This window comes from Myzus persicae, unplaced genomic scaffold (assembly GCF_001856785.1).
Source record: "Myzus persicae strain clone G006 unplaced genomic scaffold, MPER_G0061.0, whole genome shotgun sequence".
NCBI lineage: Eukaryota > Metazoa > Arthropoda > Insecta > Hemiptera > Aphididae > Myzus > Myzus persicae.
This window is the reverse complement of record NW_019101352.1, coordinates 43,326-53,766: the sequence shown is the minus strand read 5'-3', so window position 1 is coordinate 53,766 and position 10,441 is coordinate 43,326.

Below are 10,441 nucleotides of genomic sequence, written 5' to 3'. Positions count from 1 at the left end.
TATTATTCGTAAAATATTGAAGATGCAATTTTTGTTTTTATTTAAGAAAAAGCTTTGATAACGTGAAAATTGGCTTGTTTTTACATGATATTTTAGCCTTTGAAGATGCAATTATTGAGAGGTATGCGAATAAAAATCAAAATATGTTTTTGACAGAAAAACAAATGAGTGATGTTATGTATTATAGTATATTTCAAAAACTTACTGAGAACAGTTTTAGATTTGATAATACTAACATTTCATTTACCGATCAATGAATAAACAAGATATCCATAACACAATCAGCCAGAAATAATATTATATGAGTATACGACTCACAATTCAGTTTCAAAAAAATTATCAACAACAAACACCACTATCAACGGAAAATATATAAGCACAAATGTACAATCAACAATGTCAATAAATGTTAGAAAATACTTTCCCCTATCAACTACAATTTACAAATAACCCACACCTTCAACACGATGGTTATCAACACATTCCTATGGAATATTATCACATAACAATATTCATACAATATTTTGGTAAGTACCTATGCTAATGCCAACCCACAGCATAACAAACATGATCATTTGGTTCACAAGTTCTGAAAATTTTTGCATTAATATTAAAAAGTTATAATTTTTTTAATTATTACTAAGACTGAATATTATTAAACTTAGTATAATATTGACACAGTGCCTATTAAGTTATTGAATGAATTAATAAAATAGGTACCTCACTCATAATAATAATAAGAGTAAATATATTATGTTAATTTTCTTGTTCTTAGAAATTATGTATATAACACATAAGTACCCATCTGAAGTCAATTAATTTTATCACTAATTTAATATTTTCAAAAACAAACGATACGACGTTTTACTCTGTTAAATAAACATTTTCTGTCGTAACATTTGCTTAAATGAATTATTACTCTTTGAAAGATACATTATACGACAATTTAACTTAATATAATATTAAATTAGTCGTATAGGTACTTCGTCATATTTTGTAGCTTTATCAGTTTATGTTTTTTGTATTGTATTTTGAAGTTTAAAGCTAGTTTAATATTTATAAAGATGAATTAAATAACAAATACCTACCTAAACCATTGCATATGTACCTACCTACTTATAACAAAACCAATATTATATTAATAATCAAAATATCAGATCATTGTAATTTTCATTTAGTCGTTCAAAATAATTGTACATTTAATATTTAATAACTTTTATTCGTCTCCGAATAAAAAAAAATGTACCTATTTGAATTGATTTTAGAAAAACCATTATGATAAACTGTGGATTAATTATGTTTGACATATTATTATTACCTCTCTTTGTTCAAATGTATAATATTTCATTGTTATATAATTTATATAAAAGGGGCAAAGTTTTATTTAAATATGATACCACTCAAAATGAAACATCCTCACACCTGTCACCTGTGTACTAACGAAAAAAAATTCAACCTATATAGATAATACATACCTATTATATTCAACTTTGGTATAAAAAAAAATATGTTTACAAAAATTCAATATGACAGCTTGCAATATGAACAGTAATCAAAACCCATTCGATGGATTAAAAATAGAACAATTGTTATTCTAAGAAAAAATACGAAAAAAAAATAATAATACTATTAATTTTCCAAGAAATTATTATAATTCTCATAATAGAGGTAATAGTAAAAAGTAGTAAAATGTTCTTATTTTTTATTCTCAGACTGTAATGAATTGTTTATAATATTAAGAACAAAACATAATGATTTAAGATTCTTTGTGGTTTGTGAAACAATAGCAGTTCTAGAGTTTATAAGCATTTGGTATGTTAAGTTTGACAAAAAAAAAAAAAAAACAATAAAAAACTTACAATATAAAGTACTAAACAACAACGCGTGGATGTAAGAATCATAACTAGTGGCGCACGCAGTGAGGGCTAACATGTTGTAGGCTACCTCACATTGAAGGTATTGTTATTATTATTTTTTTTTTATATTTATATAATTTCAACCGCAAAATAGTAAGCTAGTAAGCAAAGACGTGTATTCGCGTGTATTTAATGGATTGGCCATTGAAGATAGAAGAATTAATAGCAGTTTAAGCTGCACACAAATAATGTTCAAATACCTCATCTGAATGTCTGCAATTAGACAGGAAAAATAAAAATAAATTGTATCCTATTGTCCATCATTTTTATGATTAAATATTTAAAAAATGTTTCATATATATTTGTTTATATTGTAACAAATGTTTCTTGTCAATGAGAATTAAAAAAGCACCCAATTATTTTGCAAACCTAATTTTGTCACAACTAAGTAATTATTATTTATCTTAAACTCCTTCCACCCCCAACACACAAACATTGAAAATACCTGTGCACAATATTGATCATAGCATAACATAATCATTTTCATTTATAAATTATAGTTATATTACAGGACAGCCAGAACATCTAGGTCCAACCTTTTGTAATTGGCAGGAAAATTTAAATTTAAATTTACACATTTATATAAAGCCTACAAAGATATTCATATTTTATTTTATAACAAACATAATACTATTTAATACACAAGATATCTAATTTTGACATTAGTAACTACATTACAGATTAATATAAATTTATAATTATTATGGAGATTAGGTTACTCAAATATGTTTTTAGAATTTTTAATACCTAACTAATGTGATGATTGGCATTGCTTTTTTAAAAGTAAATTATTCAATCACATTTATCATTTTTTGCGATCACTTTCATAGTTAAAGAGATTTTAATTTTTTAAATTCTACATGGTATTATATCTCAACTATTATAATATAAACTCAGTGTTATAAATATTATAAGTGAAAGAATTATTAACAATGCCTATTAATGATTATATTGGAGATAGGTCCTAGCCAATATTATAATAGTGTAATGCGCGGGATAATTGCTTAATTTGAGTATTTAGATTAAATTATTAATGAGGGAACATCTAATGGGTATTAAAAATAGCCAATGGATTAGATTATTATAATTATGGTGTTGGACAAAATTATGTTAAGGAGAGATAAAGTTTTTGGTGATAATTAGGTAGGTATATTATTTTTAATTTTAACTAGTTAATATGCAGTTTTTGTGTTTTAGAGTCTTAGAATGTTCTGTATTTAATTAACTGTTTTCAAAATATAATTATTATTTTATTTATAACATCTTGTTGAAATTATAACTGTACACTATTTCTACTAGTGTTACAGTTGTCTCGTAAATCATGGCACTTCTATCACTATCCTCGTTGAATCATTGCTTTTATTTTTCTCTCTTTCATTTTCTTTATTGTCAAATAATGTAAAGCTTGTCGAGTTGTCGAAGTGGTACATAAGTCATAAATTAAATTTAAAAATATCAGTTTTTAAGTCAATAAACATAAACGTTATAAACTTATAACTTATGCTTTACAAATGCCTTCTCGATCAGTGATCACTACGGATAATAATTGTTCATATAATACTATAATAGTGTCTTAAGTCAATTACTCTGTTCCGAGGAGAAATGTTACATTTCTGAAAAATCGTTTTTTTCAATAGAAGGATGTTACTTCACTGATAAGCCCCACACCTAGAGGGCCTGCAGACACAATGATTAGTTGAGATTTGAGATCAGTTAACACTTGAGATAAACTTTTCACATTTTATATTATCCCCCAAATGTCTAAAAACTTTATATTAGAAGAGAGTAAACAAGAAATTGTCATATTTCAATTATTGAAGTAGTTAAAATCAAAAAAGCGGGTAAGTGGATGTCGCTCTGCTGTACATTAGGTGTCTAAGAGTAAGTAATGGATGCTATTAAATTTGAATTCAACGATATAAATCATTGTATACGAACAACAATTCTAAGGAGAGATGGTATTAGGATATTTTATATCGTTATTACTTATTATTAATATAGTAGCCGGTAAGTTGAATTAATGGGAGGGGGGATTAACATTGGACTGTTTTGGAACCGAATTACAACAAATTGATAAACATTATTCTTTGTGTTAATATGCAATTTTGTCCAAATTTGAAATTAAAATATCTGTAAAAAATAACTGTATTCCTATATTTTTTAGATTTATTAATTTTGGAAAAACTGCTTAAGTGAGACCTTGTTTTAAATTTTCAATCCTTAGCTATAAAATTGAACATTTTATACATTTTTAACTACAAAATAATTTTCAATTTTCAACGTGATAAACATTGTCGAAATTTGAACTTTATGCTTATTAAAAAAAAATCACTTCAATATATTTTTAATACTTTTCAACTGCTATTATAACAAGTTATCAAGAGTCTTGTATTAAATTTTCATGTTTTTTGACCCAACCAACACAATTTTATTGACATTTATAGAAAAAAATGAAAAAGAAGGAAAATAAAAATGTCCGTCAACAGCCTAAAACTAATCAGAATATTTTGAAAATTTTATCAAGTATTGAATTGATGAAATAAACATTTGGTGTAAATTTCAGTCTACAGTACCTAATTCGTTTTTAAATTACATCAAAATAAGAAAATCGCTACAAGATAAATCGAGTGAATATCCAATATTCAACTTCAAACGATCTTAAAAATTTAATTTAACTTTCGGGTAGAAATTTTTTTTTGTGATAAAGACAAACAAACTTGTAAGGAATCTTGTATTAAATATTTAAATCTTAGATATAAATAGAAAATTTTTTAGGAATTTCTAACTAAATATATTTTGCTAATTGTTGTGGTTTTTACGAATTTTGTCAAAATTCTAAGTTTAAACATTCATAAAAAATTTTTGTGAACTTACGATCAACTTTTTTAAAAATAATATTCGAAAATTTCATATGCCTTTAAATAGTTCAACACAAAACAAAATATTTTGAAAATTGTATGGTGTATAGAAACACAAATATTCAGTGAAAATTTCATGTATCTGCTGTCATTTTTGTTAGAGTTACACTAAAAACCAAAATCGGTTTTTTCGAAAAATGGTTTTACTAAAAAATTCCGGATTTTTTTTGTTTGTTTTTCCTGTTGTTTTTAAAAACTATTGGGAATTTCAAATGTTGACCTCTCGAATGCACCAACTCGATTCACTTTCCTACCAGAAACGCTGCTATTTAAGAAAATCGAAGCACTTTTACTGCAAAAAACCATGATGACAGACACAAAAAATAAACTCAACATAAAAACACATATCATTGTAAAATCAATACATTCATCGCTCCGCTCAAAATCTAAAATGTGCGAAAGTCAATCTGAAGTAGGCTTGACGAAAAATTCAAATCAGTTTTTTGAATTCTTATAGCTTTATTAGATCAATCAGTACGTTTGGCAATAGAACACGTCTAAAAATCCTTAGTCACTCGTGTGTGTTAGACAAAGACAGAAAATCACCTTGTGGAATTCCCCTAAGGAAAAATGTGGGTTAGCATTCCTAATGAATCACCCAGTACCTGTATTATAGTGTATATAATAGAGGTGTGATTTAAATTAAAGCCTTTAATACAATTTTAGACTTCAGTTTCTGCTTTGCTCTGAATAATATAACAACGGTCACATTGTCAAACGAACGATCCAATCAAGGAATACTTCATCGGTTATCATTATAATCATTATTCAATTAAATGAATAGTTATGTTTGTAATAATCAGTTATATTATATATATATATATATATATATATATATTACGAGCATTGACAATATTTGTCGTCCACATTCATGAGACTAAAATAGTATCATGATTTAATAATAAAACAGTAAACATTTCAAGTGGTTTAATTCAATTATTATAATATTAAATTTGTATATTATTATTTTTTACCTAACATTCATGTGATTTTTTAGAGGGAGGGTAATACTGAATGTCACGTGAATTTATTATATGAGAATTGAAAACCATTTATAAATCGACGTCTCTTGCATGCATAAGCATAAAATCCATTTGTGTACATTAGTACACAAAATAAATGGCGACTTTGAGATATTACATCGGTTCATTTTTTTCTGAATGAAACAACCTTGTTAAGCCAAAGTGATTACAATATTTGTTGTTTGTATCACTTAGAATATAATATTTAGAATTATAAAACATTATATCCTACGCACATAGGCATAGTATAATAATAAAAATAAATTCTAACGTCCAATTGGTAGGTACCAACAAACTATACATTTTTTTTCATCAACGAGTATTTATGAATATATTATGTAGATACGGGTTTTTATAACATATTTTTATGTTGTAGAAAGAAGGATTTGTTGATAGACGGTCTTTACTCTTTAATATTAGTTGTAATTTATCGCGACTTTAAACAACAAAAAATATCATAGGAAACATGGATTATTATGCAAAAATGGAAGCTTTTCTGATCTTAAAAGAGTTAAAAACTTTTATGAAATGCCATCGGCTTGCATAATTATTTAATGCGGTCACGATTACAAATAAATTAACTTAGTTGGTATATATTAATATAGATGGTAGGTAATTATTATTAAACTTATTTTTGTTTTTATAAGAATGAAATCATATTATTATGTAACTCACATCTACTTAATTATTAGTTGATTTATTTTCACATTAAATTATCATAATATAATGATATTCTTGCTGGTTATATTAATACATTAAAACAATTATAATATTAGGTATTTCATATTTCATATTTAATAGGTAATTGTTATTGTAATTTCAATTTACTTATTAATTAATATTAAATTCCACATTCTAGCTATAATTAAACTGAATTGGATGATTGTCTCAGTTATAATACAACATATTATTACGTATGTACAATGTAGATTGTAGAGATTATATTGTGTTTTTAAATTAATTTATAATTAATCAAATAATATTAGTTATAGCTACCTACCAACCTATATATCTTTATCATAACATATCTTATTTTCTTATGTTATTACTTTATTTTGTGTGCACCGTCCACACTATTTATTTCATCAATTTGAATGATAAATGTTGTCTTTTGTGTTTGCTTAATGACGAATAAGTATTATTTATACCCAAGCCAAAAATGTATTACACAAAATGGATTCTAATCACTGTGACACTATCGTGTTACCGAAAACGAAAATGCAGTACATAACTTCCGGCAAAGAATAATATCGGTTATAAAAATACATATTCTGTAATATGAGTATATTTGTCTTAGCGATCGGTCGACCGTTAAATATTAATGAAAAAACGTAATGTTCTTGTTTTAATTAATCAAGTGCAAAAGTTTCATACTAATATTACTATAGCAACGTATAGTTTCCACAGTTGCAACATTTTGTAATATTAATATTATCCGTAAGATACTGTTATAATAATATTATATAAATATTATACATGACCCCATTAGGAATATTTATTTGGGTACATTATTTGTCAGATGATGAACTTGTAACATTTTAACATTTTATCATATTATTTTGTTTAGGAGTCAAATAAATTTAGCACGTTAATATAATGTTCCTTAGCCTGTATTAATAATTATAAGGAAAAACTGACAATCTATTGTAAAAAAACAAGTACAAACAATTTTAACAAGCTTGGAATGAGAAAAAGGTGATGGATATTTATATGATGCGTTCATAAATTGCATTACCTAGACGTCCTAAACAGTAGACACTGAATATTGACAAATATGGTACCTATCGAATTAACTATTACCGAGGTTTAGGTACTTACTTAATACCTATGGGTCATTTAAACTTAAATATTATGTGATTTATTTAATCATATTATTACATGCATAGCAACGCATCATAATATATCTAATGATTGTTTTAACTATTGTTATAACTCTAGGGATTTTGAATTTGCATACTACGTAGTATAGGTTATTTCTGTTGATATTGTTATTATTGGAAATTTGGATGACTGTACGTGCTTTTAGAATAAGCCTATCAAGATATCAATTGCATGCTATTATTCATATTTGGAGGATTAGTGATAAACTGATATTATATTTAGAAATGGGAATAATATTAAAATGAAATGCATATAAACATTTAACATATTATTATTGTTAATTTGTGTGTGCGATGTTTAATTTTCATTCGAAGATCGAAGAAACTAAAAATAAAATTGAAAAGGCAGCACCAACCTAGGTTGTAAAGGTGTTAACATATGAAAATGTTATCCTAAGTATTCACCTAACGTTCTTGTTAAATAATATTCAATTAAAATTTGTTGAAAATAGGGTTACCTAATTAGTAGGTTACTTGCCTTAATGTTATCGTCAGCTAAAATGTATTAATAAGAATCATTTTAATAACGAATATTTTCCATATAATTATTTTTTCCTTTTTTTGATACATCATAGTATTTGAGCAATAGTTATAGTTTAATTGATGAAATAAAATAAAAAGTTACGAATGACACGAAACATATTAATAAGTGATCACCGAATAAAAATAATATTTGTTGAAAAAATATACTCGTAAGACAACGACTTCTTTTGTGCTGAAAATCAATAACGGTTCTTTAACAAATTCAAAAATTCTATATATTTAAAAGGTAATCTTAAATACGGACAAAGCAACACACAATTAAAAAAAATATTTAACTGCCGCGACTTGTCTCAACTTTCAATTTTCATTTATTCCATACCTAGTAAATTTATAAGGAGGAGATGTAAATGTTTTCATATAATTTTATATTAACGAAAGCTAGTAAAATTGTATTTTATACACAATATACAATTGATAATAAAACAAAGTTGAACTTATTACTTATACTTTTGAATTATTTACAGATGATTTTCTTAGGTATTTACAGTGATGTGACAACCGGAAAAAATAAGAGGTATTATCAGATAAAACAAATGTCACCTAATATCAACTGTTTGTGTTTAATTTATTACCAATGCAAAATACCAAAATATAATTGTATACCTTGATACTATTTACATAAAAATATATTGTATCGAATATAATAACATTATTTCATATGATATTTTTTTACAATTACCCCAATTCAACCTAATATTTTTGGATAAGTATTTGAAGTTCAAAAGTTGACATAGGTGCCTAATACTTATTAAAATAATGAAAATTTGATAACAAATTTCGTAGATAAAAGTTTATAAAATACTCAATTCTATGTCTAAGGGTTAAAAATTGAAAACAAGATTTCTCATAAATAGTTCATGTAGTGAAAAAAAAGCAAAAAATTATTAAAACAAGTTTTTTATAGTTATTTTAAGTTAAAATTTCAACGTTGAATAACGATTTCAGTTGTTTTGTTGTAATTTAAAAATATTATTCGTGAGTAGGTACTTGAAACTTTTAAAGTATAATAAATGTACTATTATATTTTATACGCACAATGACCCAATTTTTTCGGCTGAAATACTGTATTTATATTTACTAATTGTAAAATAAAGTACTTATTAGCAATTATATCATCAAATATGCTTAATCCAATAGTATCATTGAATTAAAATTGCACACATACATTGCAATGAATTATACATCAATGACAAGGTACACTCAACACCAGTTGTATTTACAGCAGAGCAGTTACCTACATTAATCCTTTTTTTATGATATTGATGTAGTATCTGTTCAAGTACGTTTTGAGCAAAATATCTACTTTTGTTTTTTCATTACCATGGACATCCACAAAAATTCTATAAGGGGAGGACGGCGGGAAGACGATTTTACCTTATAATACTTATAAATGATTTAATTTTTTTTTTTAGATAAATTTTTATTTATATTATTAAGCTAACAGAAAACAAATTAAATAATTTGAAATTAATTTGCCTCTAGAAGGTATTACTTCTATTCGTCAAGTTAACACGATGCCCGATGAATGCTATCAATATTCTCAGTGTCTGAAATATTGTCTAAATTTAACTATACTTTTGAAGTATTAAACAACAACAAAAATATCGTATAAGTCGCTCTACGCCATATAGTATATTTTGTGCATAACTCGTTAGTCATTATTGTGTAGGTCACTGCAGTAATGAATTTGTTAAAATATTTAAATTTAATGATATTATAGCATTTGAAAAACAATTTTTAGTTGAGACAGTGACGTCACTGTGTCAAGCGTTGGCTTCTATTTCCGAGGATATTTTAGCTGCGTTGCTATTAGTAGTAGGTAGTATAATACAATAAGTTAAACTAGTTTTTGCCAAAAATATTATGTTGTATTTTGTATTATCGTTATGAACTTAGGAGTCAATACTGATAACTGGCTTATAGTTGTAAAGGGTAAATAGCTTTAAATATGTCTAGTTATGTGTCTTGTAACAATTAAATTAGCCAATAAAAATATTACTATCTATAATTGTAGATTTGTGCAGAACGAGAAGTAAATTTTTTTTGTCATGCACATTTGTTAGAAACCTTGTTACAAATGTTTTGTTAAGTAAAGGTGTAATTTATTTATGGATGAGAATGAATATTATATAGTATAGTTACTATACAAAGTCGTAGTTTCC